The sequence below is a fragment of the Artibeus jamaicensis genome, unplaced genomic scaffold (genome assembly GCF_021234435.1).
Source record: "Artibeus jamaicensis isolate MK-2021 breed Jamaican fruit bat unplaced genomic scaffold, CSHL_Jam_final contig_497, whole genome shotgun sequence".
Taxonomy (NCBI): domain Eukaryota; kingdom Metazoa; phylum Chordata; class Mammalia; order Chiroptera; family Phyllostomidae; genus Artibeus; species Artibeus jamaicensis.
In genome coordinates, this window is record NW_026521863.1 from 7,211,027 (window position 1) to 7,228,881 (window position 17,855).

Here is a 17,855-nt window from a genome sequence, read left to right on the forward strand (position 1 = left end):
GCCGAAACCCCAGCAACCAGACGGAGCCGGTACCAGTTCCGTGTTCTTTCCCATTGCCCACGCACTCCACAGGACGGGTTAGGTGGGATTTAACTCACACTGCTCGCCTGAGACAACGTAATGAGCCAAACTGATTTCTTGAAAGCTGTGAGATTTGGTTCTATTGACAAACTGTAAAAGACACGAACAGCTGGCAACATAAAGGGGAATCTCCCAGAGCTGTACCTTCCTTTAGACGCAATGAGGAAGAGGAAGGCCGACAGGGCCACGGGGCCCATCCTAACTCCCGTTTAGCCTGGCCAACCTTGACAGGCCCCAGGCAAGGCACAGAGTAAAACGAAGCACGTGAGGGGTCTCACCGCTGAAATCTGGCTCCACAATGCCATGTGGCAGCAGCAATGACAGAAATCACCCTGACGAAACAACCTTGCCGGGTTGGAGGTTTTTCTGCCTTACATTTCTTCTTTTAACTATGTGTTTAATATCTTGATTATTTTCAGACATGCTAGTTTGGGGGGTTAACTTACAACTGTCGCCACCACAGTTCATTCTGGGCACACAATGTCAGGAAGAAAAGGACAGACATTGCATTGCACTGTGTTGTTTCTTACTCTAAAATTCGTTCCTGCAGCTCCCTTCTCTCCAACCCCCTGACCCCTGTCACCTGTCCTCCCTTCCCTATTCTTTCTTCTAACTTCCCTGGACTTACGAGATTTCCGGACTTGCTGGTAACACCAACTGACCGTGAGACAATGCCCAGTGCATTCATCCAGTTTCTCATACTAAGCTGCTTACTAAGCACATACTATGTGCTAGACACTGGTCTATCACCTCCCCAGCTCATTAACTTCAGTCACAGCCACACTTAACAACCCCAGACAGACAGAGGAGAATCCGTGCTCCTCTTTAAGCAACAGCATTTCACCGCACCCTGTAAGACCCAACTCAAGCACGTGACCCCTTGTGGGGCAGTCTCCCCACAGGTGGACATAAACGAACGTTCAGCGAACCATCAGAAAAACCGAACAGACACCCTCATGCCCTCGGAGCACAGATTCGTTCCTCTTCTCTGTCTGGCTTGGCTACAAAGCCAAAACACACTAAAACCTCCTCAGTCATAAGGACGTAATTCTCCATGTATTAACAGTGCTGTTTCAATTTTACCTCTCGCTCATCAATGACCTCTGTGGGAGGCAGAAGGGCGGGTGACAGCAGCAGAACCCCTGCGGGGAGGGCGTGGGGACCTCGCCTGCCTCCCCGGGTGACCCTGAAGTGCAAGCAGGCCTGAGAGCCACTCCTCCGGTAGAGAGAACGTGGGCTTTGGCATCAGACAGACCTGGGTATGGAGCACGTTTCTTAATTCCACCAGTTTACTTGTCTATAAAATAGGGAGACTGCCTTGTAAGTCTACTGAAAGGAACTGCAATTGATACGAAAAGACGTTCAGTATAATTACTAGGGAAATGCAAATCAAAATCACAATGAGATACCTGCATACCTATCAGAACGCTGCCATCCAAGGGACGAGAAACAAGTGCTGGTAGGTGTGAAGAGGGAGCCCTCGCACACTGCTGGTGGGAGCGTGAACTGGCGAGGCCGCCGTGGAAAGCAGTGTAGAGGTTCCTCAAAAACTTAAGAATAGGGCTACCATATGACCCAGCAATTTCCCTTTTGGGTACTTACCTGAAGAATATGAAAACAATTAAAAAAGATATATGTACCTGTGTCTGTGTGGCCACTGCAGCACTTACAACAGCCAAGATACGGAAGCATCCTGAGTGTCCACTGATGGAAGAACGGATAAGACGTGGTACACACGACGGAACACTGCTCAGCCATAAGAAGATGCAGTACTGCCACTCGTTACAACACACATGGTCTTGAAGGTATTATGGTAAGTGAAGTAAGTCAGGTAGGAAAGGACAAAAACTAGATGACTTCATTCAATCAAGTGGGATATAAAACACAAAGTAACAAACACACTAAGGAAACAAACTCATAGATACAGAGAACAGAAGAGTGGTTACCAGGGGAGAAATTGGGTGTTGGGAGGTAAAATGGGTAAAGGGGGTCAAGTACATGGTAACAGATGGAAACTAGGCTTTTGGAGGGGCGCATTCAGAAGAGAATACACATATTAAATTATAACACCATTAGCCAATGTCAGCTCAATAAAATCGCAATTAATGAATTAATTTTAAGAAGTGACTCCCGGTCTAGATGGTAGCGTAGGCAGACACGGCTCGCACAGCACGTCAAAATTAAAACAGAACCACCTTCACTCAGAAGAGTCAGAAACTGAGTTGATCCGATGTGGGACAACTATGGAATTAAAGAACCACATCCACCCAGACAGGTAGGATAAGCACAAATGCAGAACAGGCTGGTCCCACACCCACAAGTGGTGGATAAAAATGGGAGGGATACCTTAGGGGCAAGGAGTCCCAGCCCCCACATACCAGCCCCCTACCCCCCCACCCCGGGGCCCAGGGTTCCAGTGCCAGGAAGATTAGTCCCTACAACTTTTGGCTGCAAAACCCTCAGGGATGGATTGAATAGGTGGAAGAAACTGCTGGAGCCCCAAGCGGTTCCTCTCAAAGAACCCACCTACTCAGAACACAGACTCAGCTACTCAGACTCACTCCCTCTGAGCTCCAGCACTGGGGCAGCAGCTTGAAAGGCACCAGTGGCATAAGGAGGAACTGAAGTGGTTTGCCATCAGGGCGAGCAGAGGCCATTGTCCCTTTTCTAAACCCTCCCCCCACAGAGCTGGCAAGCCAGTGCCATATCTGAGACTCCATCAACCTGGATAGCACTATTTGACCTGCCCAGGAGATAAGCAGAGACTCTGCCCCACCCAATTTACGGGCCCACCCAAGCTCTTTTCCATATGAATGGCTAGTTTTAGATCAGGCTTCACAACTTCCTAAAACCCTATCAAACAAGTAACAGCTGGTATCGGTGAGCCCCAGGCTTGGCACCAGCAGCCAGATTGGAGTCACAGCTTGGCTTCACCTGGGAATCTCCAAGCCCAGCACAAGTAGCAGCCATCTCAGACTGCTTTACAGCTCAGGCAGGGTACCCCGGGCAACACACAGGTGGGGGCTGACCTTGGCCTGCACCACCACCCTACCCCTCCACAGGTGATCCTCCTTAGAGGGCAGAGGTTGGTGGTCAGTGGTCACAGCCAGTCCTTGCAGCTCACTGGCCTGGGTGACCCCTCCCACTGATCTGCCAACAGCAACCAAGGCCCAACTACAAGACCAGGGTGTACTCAGTCCACACGAAGGGTGCACCTCTAGTACCCACCCTGGGTAATAAGGGAGGCTGTGCCGCTGGACCCTACAGGACACCTACTGCATTAAGCCACACTACCAAGACACAAAGTCAAAGCAGCTCTACTGAATATACAGAAACGAACACAGAGAGGAGACAAAGAAACAGGGTCCAGATGAAAGGACAGATCAAAAGTCCAGAAAAAGAACTGAACAAAATGGAGATAAGCAACCTATCAGATGCAGAGTTCAAAACACTGGTTATAAGGATGCTCCAGAAACTTAGCAAGGACCTCAACAGCATAAAAAAGATCTAGTCAGAAAGGAAGGATTCACTAACTGAAATAAAGAACAATTTACAGGGAAATAATAGCAGAGTAGATGAAGCTGAGAATGAAATCAATGATTTGGAACATACGGAAGCAAGTAACAACCAATGAGAACAAGAAGGAGGAAAAAGAATCCAAAAAATGAGGACAGTGTATACAGGCAGCCTCTGAGACAACTTCGGGTGGTCCAACATTCACTTCGTAGGGGTGCCAGAAGACAACAAAGAGCAGGAAATTGAAACTCTGTTTGAAAAAATAATGAAAGAAAACTGCCCTAATTTGGTGACGGAAATAGACATGCCAGTCCAGGAAGCACAGAGAGTCCCAAACAAGATGGATGCAAAGAGGCCCTCTCCAAAAGACATCGTAATTAAAACACCAAAGATTAAAGATAAAGAATCATAGAAGCAGCAAGAAAAAGAAGAAAGTTACCTGCAGGGGAGTTCCCGTAAGACTGTCAGCTGATTTCTCAACAGAAACTTTGCGGGCTAGAAGGGACTGGCAAGAAATATTCCAAGTCATGAAAGCAGGGACCTACAGCCAACATTGCTCTACCCAGCAAAGCTATCATTTAGAATGGAAGGGCAGATAAAAAGCTTCCCAGATGAGAAAAACTAAAGGGGTTCATCATCACCAAGCCATTATTATATGAAATGTTAAAGGGACTTATTTAAGAAAAAGATCAAAACTATGAATAAAAAAATTGTTTAAAAAAATACAACAATCAAATCTAAAAAACAGACTCAGCAAACAAGAACAGAGACAGAATTGTGGATGTGGAGAACGTCTTGATGGTTGCCAGATGGAAGGGGGAGGGGGAGAACGGGTGAAGAGGTGAAGGGATTAAGACGTACAAATAGGTAGTTACAGAACAGCCACGGGGATGTGAAGTACGGTATAGGGAATGGAGAAGCCAAGGAACTTATACGCATGACCCAGGGATGTGAACAATGGTGGGGGGCCTCTGAGTGGAGAGGGACAAAAGGGGAAAAATCAGGACAACTGTAATAGCATAATCAATAAAATACATTTTTTTAAATAAAATAAAAGTAATGATACACCCCTAAGAAAATTCATGCAACGTGCCTGGCACACATAGTAGGTGTTCAATAACAGAAGGTATTGTTCTTATCATGTCATAATTATTTAGGACTCTTCTAAAAATTTTTTTCTGAACCTGCATTTCTGTATTTGAGAGACCAAGAATGAGACAGAAGCAATGTGTTTACAAGAGTTACCCATCACAGCTCACTAGAATTGGTCCCCCACTGAAGTCTTACATAGGCCACTCTTAAAAAAAAAAAAAAAACACTCAAAGTTTAGCCAACTCACTACCACCTTAACATTTTTCCTGCCCATCTGCACCCAGCTGGCTGCTCTCCCAGGAGGGCCCCTGGCACTTGTTCACTCTGACTTCAGTCAGGTGCCTGCCTTGCTCCTCTGACTGCAGAATTACTCTGCCTTCTCCAGGACGGCCTCACCGCCACCCTTGCATTCACTTCATTTTGTGGGCCAGCTTGCTGCCCCATCGTCCCAATCGCGCATAAAGATGCTGGGGAAACCTATGCACTCCTTACATCCGCCACATCAACAGAAGTCCGTGAAAGCCCACACATTCTCCATAATCATGATCAGACACTTTTCCTAATGTTTGTTAGTCCCATATGGAAAAGAAACAAGTCTTCCCCAAATCAAACAGTAATTCTTATGCTTCCTGCGTCCATTGAGCACATCCCCACACTGATGTCCGCTTCTGTGCCCTGTGGAAAGAGCTGAGTATCCACAACACCTCCCTCCCACAGAGCCCATTACAGAGGCTCTGACCCACAAAATATTTCACAAGCTCTAAGGTACACAGGAGAGGGTTGGCTCTGAAACACACACAAAAGCACTCATCAATTTCCAACTGCCCTAACCATCCCTCCTTGTGCTAAGACACAAGTCAAAGAACTAACTGCTTCAAACCCATCACTGTTTATAATGAGAACTTTCCTTCTGAATACCGTCCTATCGAATTAATCAAATGTTGTGACTTACTTATACTAAATTTTATTAATTTCAAGTTGTTTACTAACAAAGATAAACATTCTTTAAAACTGGTTTTGTCTAATGAAAATCCAAACTTCCACTATTCATTCATTACTTTTTATTAATCACTACAAAACTGAGTAGTAACATACCCTTGAGTAAAGCCATCTCTGTAAGGATCAGTTCATTGGAAAAATGTACAGCATAACGAGCAGAAACATGCTGATTCTTCCATACACAGGTGGTAATAGTCATCTCTCCAACATTCTAATGACTTCTACTTTTTAAAAAGTTTTTTTTCTTTTTTTTTTTTATTTTAGAGAGAAAAAGGGAGGGAGAAAGAAAGGGAGAGAAATATCAACTGGTTGCCACGCACCCTGACCTGGGACCAAACCTGCAACCCAGGCATGTGCCGTGACCGGGAATCAAACCAGCAACATTCTCGTTTGCAGAACAATACCCAAGCAACTGAGCTGCCACACCAACCAGAAAGGCATGACTTTCTACTTTTGAAAGGCTCGCCTAAATTAAATGTATTTATGGCCTATGCTTGTCCACAATATTAAAATTACTTATCAAGAAGTATTAATATAAAATTCAGAAATGATTTCAAAAACTTAGGTTAGAAAAAGAGTCAAAACTAATTAGAAATGCCTGCAACAACAATTTCCTTTTTTAAAAGGCACTGTTCCAAAACCCCTCTCCTTGCTTTTTTGAGATCCTTCCCATCAGCACGGACCCACACCACAGGATATCCATCCTTGACAGGGCAGAGAGCTTGCCTACCTCCCGGTGTTATCTGTCCGTGTTCCATGTGAATCCAATTTCCTTGCATTACCTCTGCCCAGGTCAGGGATGAATGGCTGTCAAATTCCCAGTGGAATCAAAAGAAAGACCCTTTCTTCCTGAGGCAGCAAGTTTCAATTCACAGAGCACATGGCTAATCTACATATGTGAAGGTCACGGCACTTCAGTCAAAGAGGTTAAGAATGGAACAGCTCACGTAAGGGGTTGTCTTAAACATCTTGGCATGATGCCCAACAAGTAAGATTGTTGCAAAGCCATAGATAGCTTCTGGCAGCGGCAGGGGAAAAATATTTTGATCATGTGATGCCGCACACGCTACCTAGTTTATTTCATGTGTGAAACTCTGAGTGAGAGTCCCTAAAAACAGCCACACGTGCAAATCAAATCCAGACTTCGGCTTCACCAGTTTGGCCATGCTGATATGCTGCCCCCCCAGATAAAACGCATTTATCTGAAATGTGTAGATGCATTGAAAATACAACTTCAACATACTGACAACCAGCTGGCTCAGATACCTTCACAGCTGATTACAATTCCTTTTTTCGTTTTGTTTTGTTTATCCACGTTTTTTATTGATGGTCATTAGGGTTACTGCCACACTTGAACTACCATAAATACAACTGCTGAGAAAATACACGTTAGTCTTTTTCTGAAAGGTTTTATTTTTCTTAGGTAAATCCCTATGAATGGATTTGTCAGATGGATAAATATACATTTAACTTTAGAGGAAACTACCAAATCGGTCCTTTCTGCTATAGCCACATGAATGGGTGTGGAGCGGTATCCCACCGTGGCCTTTATTATCATACTCTGATGTCCATCTTCTGTGAAGCATCCGTTCAAGCCCTCTGCACATTTAAAAAAACTGGACAGTTCTTATTTTTCATCTGCTGTTTTTCTTTGTATGTTCTGCTACCAAGTTCTCTGTAAAATATATATATTGTAAGTATGTTCATCCGTCCGTGATGTACCTATTCAGATTCTTAAGGGCTGATTACAACTTCTTTGCATCAACAAACCATGAAACTACTCAGACCAGAAAAGGGTGTTTAAAGAGCAACACTCTTTTAAAAGTTGCGTGAATACACATAACAAATAAAACTCACCTTCTCTCTTCACGCTTTTCTCTCTCTCCTCATTAATAACATGGCAATGCAGAAAAGTGCAGGAACTTAATGCACAACAAAAAACAAAGTTGCTTTTCCGGTCCTACCCTCACTAAATAATTGCAGATTAAAGTAAAGCTGCTGTAAAGCTCGAATGCTTCTGACAAACGCCTCCAGGGAGAAAGCGGCAAAGTCCCGCCACGGCGGACACCAGCGGGTGAGAAGCCGGACTGGACAAGCGCAGCTCAGCCCGCGGTCAGCAGGGCACCTGCCTCGGTGCTCTCCCTGCTGGGCCCAATGAAATGAAAGGGAGTCGGCACTAACGGCGGAGAAAGAGCAGGTTCTCAAAATCAGCAAAATCCTAACAAATGTGACTGTAACTTTACAGTTGTAACTTTCAACAGTTACAATAATCAACTACTTGTTTAAGATATGAAAAAAATAATTGGAAGCAAAAGACCCACTTCAAAATTGGAAAAGTTGTCGGCCTACCACTGATCTCCTTCAGCTCAAAATTCAGATTGCACAGGAGGCCAGAGTTACTCAATCCACATTTCTAATTAAATGCAATAGTAAGTAAAATAAGAAGATCCCACAAACTACCTTACTTATTTGAATCACCGACATGCACTAAGCAGTCTAAAGACATTCCTGCGTGACAAACAATGAACAAGGCAAGTTCAACAATTTATGAACATCCTTGGATACTGTTCATCTGGTGGAATGTCTGCTGTGCCTCTTCACCAGGGCACCTGTTTGTTGACAGTGGTGAAATTCAACGTTCTGATCATCAGTCTTCTGAATTCTTCCTCACCAGTTAAAAAAAAAATGACTAAAAAATCAGAAAACATTTTAGAGATGTGATCAGTTGTGCCATAACTTACTTTTCCTAAATATTCAGCAAGGTAAAGATTAACAGGCAATTGGAAAAAAAAAAAAAACCTAAAGCACGTAGATTAGAAATGAATTTCAAGTGTTAACTTATTTGTTCTGAGAAGACTCAAAGGCTGTTGTTAAATTCACTCCTGACCCCTGGGAGCGTACAGTCCTTTGTTACTGAATGAAAACGTCCCTTTCCCTGTTAGAGGGTACTTTATACTCTACTCCTCACGACAATTGTGTGAGTACTCCTTCCCGTGCCTTCCAAAATCAGAGAACTACACACCTGAGAGAGGTCTGGATCCTGTCTTCACTAAATGCTTGTAGGACACAGGTGGCAGACCCAAGGCCCCCGGGCGGAACCCGGCCCTCCACCTGGTCTGATCCTCTCGCACCTTATTTCTACCTCGAGGCAGTGCTGAGCTCTTGCTTAACTGACTGATAAGGAGTAGTTACTCTTACACAGTCCTAGAATTACATTCAGCCCTTTGAAGGCAACCGCAAGACTGCTGAGGCCCCCTGTGAAAATGGGTTTGACACCCCTGTTTAGATTATTTAACCTCAGGGAGTGAAGTAACTCGCCTGAGGTCACACAGGTCCTCTAACCCGCAGGCCTCTGGCTCCTGCCTTGGCCGCAGCCGCGGTCCCCACCCCTCCTCACCTGGGGAACTGCTCCTAAACCAGCTCTTCGCTGAAGCTGTGCAGAGCTCCTCTGCATAGAGCCTTCCCACTCCCACCTGGCCCCCATCTAGTCTCTGAGAGAGGAGTCCCTTTCAAATCAAAGCTCTGGCCCAAACCACGTACACTGTACAGTGTAGCATGTTCTCTTGTCCTTACTCACTGCCTAGTCCACTCGTCAGGGTCCACCCAGGCTGCAGTCACCGAGGGATCCATCATCCAGCACAGGGCCGAGCGCACAGTAGGCTCTCCACAAACGCCCCACGCTGATGCCCCAGCTCTCCCGACAATGACACAAACTTGTAGCCCCAAAGCTCTCACACAGAGAAGACTGTTCAATATGGTGAAGTGAGTGAACTGAAATTTTAATTCCTTCGTGTGCTATTAATACTATAAAGTCATTTTTTAGCAGAAAAATCACCATATGATACTCAAAACAAAATCCAAATTCAGATCACTTCCTCATCAATGTCACAGCACCTAGAACAGTCTCCAAATATACTGACCTTCCACATAAAGCAGTGAAAAACCGACAGAACAGGTTCCCTTGAAACTGACACTGCAAATGTATGTACACCATCAAGAAATCTTCAGTTGGGATGCACTGTTAACTACTCTTCAAAGAGTTCTTCGATGATGCACTTTGAGAGATACAGTTTTTCTGCATAGAACTGCAGAAGAATAATGTAGCCAGCCATTCATTTTAATTTCCACTTAAACACAGGATTCTGTGATAATTCACCAGAGAAAATTATGGATCATGTTATATTTACTCTTTGTATCTTAAGCACCAGGTGGTTCTCAGATTTGTTCATAATAGAACTTAATTATTTTAAAGAATTATAAAAACTATTCTCTACATATTTGAGGCAGAACTCTGGCATTTGGAGATCTGGCATTCCCTGTTCAACTATCTGAGAGCAGCCCAGTAAACTGAAACCCAGCCTTACTAAGGACCAAACCTGAATCAGACACAGAGCAACTAATGAGAGACCCCGAGTCCACCACCCAGAATCCAAAAAGCCTAGTTTTAATTTTTTGAAACTTGGTTCCTTTGCAAAAGTACTTCCCCTAAAAGCCAGATGTTTTCTGCAGATCATGAAAGTGGGAAGGTCTAACAAGTGTAAGAAAGCAATGATTCTTGGCCAGAGAACAGAACTAGTTAATATTAAGGATGGCACGTTAAATGGGGCAGCAGCTATTTCCAATGACAGGCTCTACTGGTAAACCAAAACCAACCCATGTAACTGTTTACAAGAGCCCTGGATCAATGGAAAACTGCATTTTGTGAGGGAAATTACAGTGGAATTCACAAAGTTTGTGTATTTGCACAGGTCTCAGTTTGCATTCGCTGAACCTTTCTGGGAGCTAGTGTAGTTTAATAAGCTGTTCAGTGGTGCATAGCTGATGAGGCAGTGTTTTTTGAAATTCAGAGCCACAGAGAACTTCGCAGCTGGGGGAGACTAGGGGTCACCTGGTTGATGGCGGCAGGGCCTCCTCCTTGACCACACGCTGAAGTGGGACAGTGCCAGACAGAGAACAGAACCCAGGACCCCTCACCACACTGGTGGGAAGGAAGGTGGGGAAAGAAGAGGTGCCAGGGCAGCTGCCAAAGGATTCACAGCAAGCACCTCAATGGCAACCCCGCCCAGCAGGCAACTTGTCAGAGGAAACTGAGCACTGAAACCTATCAATGAATCAAGGTCGGACCAACTCCAAGTCACGGTCTGTCACTGTATCAGATGCCTTTCAATATATTCATATTTTCTCATAACTCCTCATAATCACAGAATGAACTACTATACAACAAACATGCCTGTTCCCTTAGAAATATGCCTGCTCCTTCAGAAAGATACTTGCTCAGCAGAACGGTAACAATGTTTTACATTTCCATTTCCAAGGTCATTTATAATTCATTGAGTAAAGTGAGTTTATTATAAAAAATACAAACTGGAAGCGGAGAATTTAAAAGGGTCTATATAGTTTGATATACACAGGTGGGGCAGACGTGGGTTCACCGTTGCTCATATGAAAAATAATACAATTCTTAATGAGTACAAGAATAAACTGTGTCTTGCACGACCACAACTATAAACTACTTTTGCACCATCTTGAATAAATATATGGTCACTGAATGTGTAAAATTTGCTTCATAAATTTCAGAAACTAGGTGCCAGACTCTAGACAAACTTTATAATTAGCAATCATTTCAAAATCAGGCTACGAAGTACGTTGAGTGCTTTTACCTGAGCACTCGGGTAAGATGCTCATCCGAAAAAGAAACAGGAGCTGCGAAGGGTCCTGGAACAGCCTCCACTAATCACCCATGCCTTGCTTTCTGAAAGGTTTATTTCAGGACCCAGAAGCAGTAGCTGAATTTACTCCTCAGCCAGCATACATTATCTAAACAGTTACCAAAAATATTCCAGCAATCTAAGTATCTTCCTAAATCTGAGCAGACTGTTTTAACTTTTTTCCCCAACAGCCCAAGTAATGTAGAAAACTGAGATAAAGAAAAAGGACCATTCTATATAAATTTCAAAGTGATTATATTTTCCTTATTTTAGTTATTATTCTCTGTAGTGGATCTGTATTTTGCCCTGGCACAAAGCCCGGCATTGATTGGTAGAAATGTAAAAAGAGCCACTAGCTCCTATCAGCTGCATCACAATAACCTACAATTATTTGTTTTGCCAAAATCCACTCCCCCACCCAAAAAAGAGCAGGCCAGCAGACTGCTGACCCACACGGTTGCTATTTGCACTCCGTTTAAATGAGCCAGTTCTAAGTCAGTGATGCCAAAATCCATGCCCAGGTACCGTGGGGGCAGGCTTGGGCAGCACCTCTCTGCCTGAACTGCACACCAGAACGGCAGCGATCCCCGCGCCCTGGCCACTGGCTGTGTCTGGCCCAAGGCTGACTGAGAGAATGGGTATTCAATAAATATTTGCCAATTGATCGTGTGGAGTAGATATTTATCTAACATACACCTCACAGCATACACAAATGCTAAATGTTTACACCTTAGGAAACAATTGTTGCCGCCCAGTACAAGGTGTCTAAATCACAGCTCGTTTTCCTGTGCCCTCTGTGCAATGCGGCGTTACAGTATATATATAACTGATCACATAAAGGTGCGACTCTGTATCAGCATCAAGAGCAGCTCAAGTACAATTCCAATATTTTACACACACACAGTCTTTCCCAAGGAAGACTATTCAAAATCTAAGAAGTATCCCTTTGCAGCTGCCTCTAAAATATAATTAAAAGGCCAATCGTCTGAATTTAGGAGTTTTTTCATGTACCAAGAATTTATGCAGTTTTGCAGAGGACTACAAATTAAAAACAGGAGGGGGGAGACAAATTTGGGGCTCAGAACAGTAAGAAAATGGACACAGCATCCCATGGACAGCTTGTCTGCTCTGGGTTAAGGGTGCTGTTACACCCCAGAACTTAACACACAAATAGAAAAAATTATCACTGTAATTGGTTTTCAGTACTAGCAGAAAGATAAAACCAATAATTTTAAGAAGAGGCTAAAAATGCAAAAGATGAGAGAAATAAAGAAAAAATGATCATGACAACAGTTTATTTCCATTTCCTATTATCTAACAAAGTTCTGGGTTTCTCTCCACAAAGTACCCCAAACCTTTAGGCAAAAAGGCTTCAAAAAGCTCTTCCTAAACTTTTAATGACATAACTGACAACGAAGCACCTCACCTGCACAACACAGACTTCGAAAAAGGCAAAACCTAAGTCAATTACCCCAATGTTAGAATTAGGAGGAAGTAATAGACTAAAAACAAACAAAACCCACAATTAACGTTCCTATAGAACATTTGAGGAAGAATTTACTAATAAACTATGAAATGGCAAGGTTAATAGTTATAAAAATAAGATTATTTTGCTTACAATACTCTTTAATAACTGTTTTAGAGTTTGACATGAAGGAATACAATTTCAAGTTAGGAAGATGAAAAAGTTCTGGAAATAGATGGGGTGATGGCTACACAACCATGTAAATGAACTTAATGCCACTGAACTGTACACCTAAAAGTAGTGAAAACAGTAAATTTTACATTGTGTACACTTAACCGCAATAAAAGAAATACGTTATCTATAGTCTTTTAGCATCCCTTTTTTTAAAAAATGTGGTCTAGGATTTTCTCCTGGATTTCATCAAACATGGCTTCCTTCCAGCTTCACCTAATAAGGAACGGCTTCTCGTGTGTTTCCCAAGTCCCACCTCTCACCAAGGCCCACAGGAGCCCATGAGAAGTGCCGCCTCCCGCAGAAGCTGGTGAGCAGGGGCCAAATCTACTTCAGTTCGAATGGGCCGTCTGGCTGCAACAGATCTATTCCAGATTCTGCTGCCATCTAACTAAGAAGGCCTCCCGGTAAACCACACATGCTTAAGATTTTAGGGTGTAAGTCTCTCCCCTAGCAATAAATATCCTTCAAAAAACAAATTCATTTTCTCATTAGTTCATCTGCCAAACTCGGCAGCCTTCTTATGTCTGTGGCACTGGTCCTCTCAGAAGTGGGTTTGAAAACTGCCTGTTGGATCCTATTCAAATAAGTAAATCTAAGGAAATCATTTTCTTAGAATTGCTCCAAGTTAGATTTTGACAACAGCACATTCGCTGAAAATTTACCATGGAAACACGTACTTTACTTTGATAAAGAAATTTACTCAGTCACTCAATTATTGTGAACTGTTAAGTTACAAAGTAAGTACACAGAAATATGTATATGTATATTAACAATTTCATTTGTTCTGATATTAGCATAAGGCAAAATAAGTGGGCATTTAATGATACCTAAGCAACGATACACCAATCATTTTCTTTTCATCAAATTTCTAAGAGGGAAAAGTCACTGAAATATTCCAAGTTTTCAGATTAAAATTAATTCATTCAATCATCCTATTAAGCGAAAGAGGGCCACTTAGCCTGGTATAAATAGCCTCCAAACCGGAAAAAGCGACACTGCGCGACAGAACTGCATTTATGCCACATAAATATACACGCACGTCTCTCTCCTTGGTGGGTGAGCAGTTCCGCCTGCTACGTCTCCACACCACAGGGAACGAGGACTTGGGATTCCTCAGCCTCAAGCAGCACAGAGCAAGTGTGTGGCGCTACTTTCCATACCCACAGAGAATCTGCACAAATCTCCCGGTGAAGGAAGGGGGACCTCTAAAAGGGGTTACCACCGAAACCACCCCACTCCCACAGGGCCCAGGGCATGGAATTGGCCCCTTAAATAGGAACAGCATTGTAAAATGCCATTTTTGTAAAAATTTTGTAACATCCATTTTCAAAATGTAAATATTGCAAAAAATTAATGGAATGAGCTTTATTAATATTCATTTTGAGCCTCCATAAATCTGTTGCTTTAAGTAACACATTGACTGTTCTTTTGAACTTAAATATAAGCATCAAATTTACAGATATACACACACAGTCCAAAATGAAAGTGACACAAGTGAAATATTAGTCCCTTTTCTACAAATATGGATCAAAGCACACAGATCCATTAACTGAGAGATGTCTGGCTAGTGTAGTGAGAAAAGCAAGCCTCTCTCTGTATTTAAGAGATGCACTCTGCAAAAAGCTAATACAGTTTCCTACACTAATGCATCCAAAATGAGTCTTCAAAACAAATGGCAAAATGTCATGGATCTCAACAAATTTTAAATCAAACCACTTTCTTCTTAGGGGAAGACAGGGTTAAACAGATGAAACAATCATCTTTTTGGTTTGCCTGTCATACCAATATTTAACCTAGGAAAATAAGTAAGTTCCCATCATATCAGAAGTAATTTGTTTAGATACACCCCACCCCAAATTATATAGTAAGAGTCCATTAATAAGAAATAGAACTGAAACCTCAACCCTATTCTAATACACTGATCTCTTTCAAAATATGTCTAATAAAATTACCAGATGAGTTTATATTAAGTCTTCCTCTACACTGCCTTACATTTTTTTAAAAGGTTCTCAGACCAGAATTAATGCTACTTCTATACCACCGTGAAGACGTTATTCTCCTTCTAATGAAGGAACACACTGTTTGGGGGTAGATGCCCACTTCTGGTACCGAGTGACAGTGGGAAAAACAGAACAAGCTCGGAGAGCCTGGCCGAAAACTCATTCCTAGATATAGATAAAAAGAACAAAACCAAAGAAAAAGGAGGGATTAAGGTTCCTCACTGCAGACCCAAGGTGAGACTATGCTGTTCCCTACTGTAATATGCGTATCGATTGTGTATCAATATGAACATAAATTTTAAGTGATCGCTGTTTGAAAGAGTAGTTGCCATTCAAAAAAAAAAAAAACTGTCAAAGTAAGTACACAGAAAGCAGGAGCTCAATGAAAATAATTTTAAACCATGCATAATTTCATCCCGTATAACCGAGGAGAACAGAAAACTGTAGGCATTTTTATATTTCCTTTGTTTTTTAAAGGACAGGCCTTTTTTATGAATCACAGTTGCCAATTCCACATCTTTTCATGATCGAGCAGCCAGCCGGCCATCCCTCAGTAAATACACAAACTCAGGCCACAAAAATTTCTTTACAAGATTTGAAATGTCAGACAGAGTTAGATTTCATTGCGGGGAGAGGAAGCCGGGAGAGCTGTGATGTCAGCTATAATGTATCCTACACACATTTTTAAAAAATCAGGAACCAGCCTTTAACTGCCTGCTCTAGAAGCCAGCTAATCACTTTTCTTTTAATGGTAAATATGGCTCTTTATTACATTGTATTAAATTCTGTAAAACTAAAGGTAAAGTAGCATTAATGGAAATCAGTACAAACAGAGACATTATAAAATCCTAGTTATGTTAGTAAATCTCAACATTCCTTCTGAGACTTGCTCCATCTGAATACTTTATCTCACAAAAACCCAAAATTGTAGCATAAAACGGCTTATTTCATTTTTAAAAAGACCCTCCCCCTACTATATATGCATGTTTTATTCCTAACTATAAGCCATATTTGCCACCCAATATAAACTGTTTCCTAAAATCAAAAATGAAACTAAACGTGTTAAAAGCCACAAGAAAATTTCATCATTTAATAACGTGATTTAATAGCGTTTTATGACCTATAGTTATGTAGTAATTTAATATTTTGGACAAATGACTGTTTCTTAGTCATTTACCATAACAAATACTAAGTAATACTAGTGCTCTAAAAGAAAAAATATTATAAAGACACATTCCACATTATACCATAAAGTACCAAAAAGAAATCTATCAATCTAGGTCATATGCTTGTCATTTTTCTTCCCCCTCAAAAATATAAAAGCTATTCCCAAGGGTCATACTGAGGACCTAATGGATTCACTCTCATTCCAAGAAAACAAAATACTTAAAATGATTGGTACCATTAAGAAATAATACTTTAAAGTAACACGAACCTACATCTGCCTTTATCATCCTTTCGTTTCTAGTTTACAAAGAGGTGAATTTTAAACTGTCCCTTTAAAAGCAAGCTGACAAAGCAAATCTTTTTAAAATTAATTATGTGGGTTTATTTACACAAGGTTTCTCTATAATGTTTTTACCTGTGCAAATCAAAAATAAAAACAGAAATCAAAAATTTTCTATCAAGAATGAAAAAATACAGGATTATCAAAAGTAAAACTCCACTAAGTAAAGATTTGAAAGCAGTGGACATCAATATCCTCAGTCTGAGTCACATGATTATCAGTTAAATACGGTCTTTCAATCACTCAGAGAAGTCTCTCCTCTAAGATATGGTTATCATTAAGATATACCTAAGTAAATGAGCTGAGTGAAAATATACATCACAATCACTGTCATCACTTTCTAACAGATTAAATTTTTTAAAATTTTCATAGCAATAAGAAAAATTATTTGGAAGAAACACACCTTGCATGTAATACAGTTTCCCCAATTCACTGGGTAAGCAGTTCAAATAGAGCTCACGTTACCCAATCTAACAAAACAATTAAGTGGGGGAGAAAGGCTCTTGGTGTGTTTCTGTATTCTCCAAATTAGAAGAAAATATAAAATGACTTTTAGTGTTTCACAAGAATATCCATTTTTTCCTTTTAACTAACTGTCTGCAAAAATTATATGGTTTTCTTGCTTCATTTTTTTCGACTATAATGTCAATTCTAACTAGAACACCTCATCCACAAACATCTTAAGAGGGTCATAATTGTTAAAAACACAAATTACTATAAATGTAGCCTCACTCTTGTTATAAAGCTAATTATATTTCACTAAAAGGTATTGCATATCAGAATGTTGAAATTTTAATAGCGTAACTTTTAATTGTATATTAAATTGTAATGATATAATTCAAATTTTTCTCATAGTTTAATCTGTAAAGGGTACTTATAAAAGCTTAACGAATCCAAAAATTGGTAGAAATCGGTGGTTTAATTATTTTTCAACTGCCATATCCTCACCCTACAATTAAAGAATGTGATACATGCAATGTCCATGTTAGGATTTTCAAAGATGGTAATTCTGTAAATGCCCAGCACTGGACACCAGCGTAATGTTTTTTATGTATTTAATCCTCTTATTGATAATATGATTCGTAGTCATTTAAGCTTTAAATAATATTCTACCTTACATCTGCTTGCAATAGAGCTCAGATATTATTTGTGGCAAGAATTTTTGTGACTGTACTGCTCAGCACTTCTATTTACATCAGCAGTGCTAAATGCCCAATGGTGAGAGGGGAGCCAATCAGATGGCAGATTAGATG

General features: G+C 41.4%; 1 protein-coding gene across 11 annotated transcripts in view; it reads right to left on the reverse strand.

Moving 5' to 3' along the window:
- ARID1B (AT-rich interaction domain 1B) overlaps positions 1-17,855 on the reverse strand; it is a 396,315-nt gene that overhangs the window by 375,186 nt on the left and 3,274 nt on the right. The gene's annotated exons all lie outside the window — the stretch shown is intronic.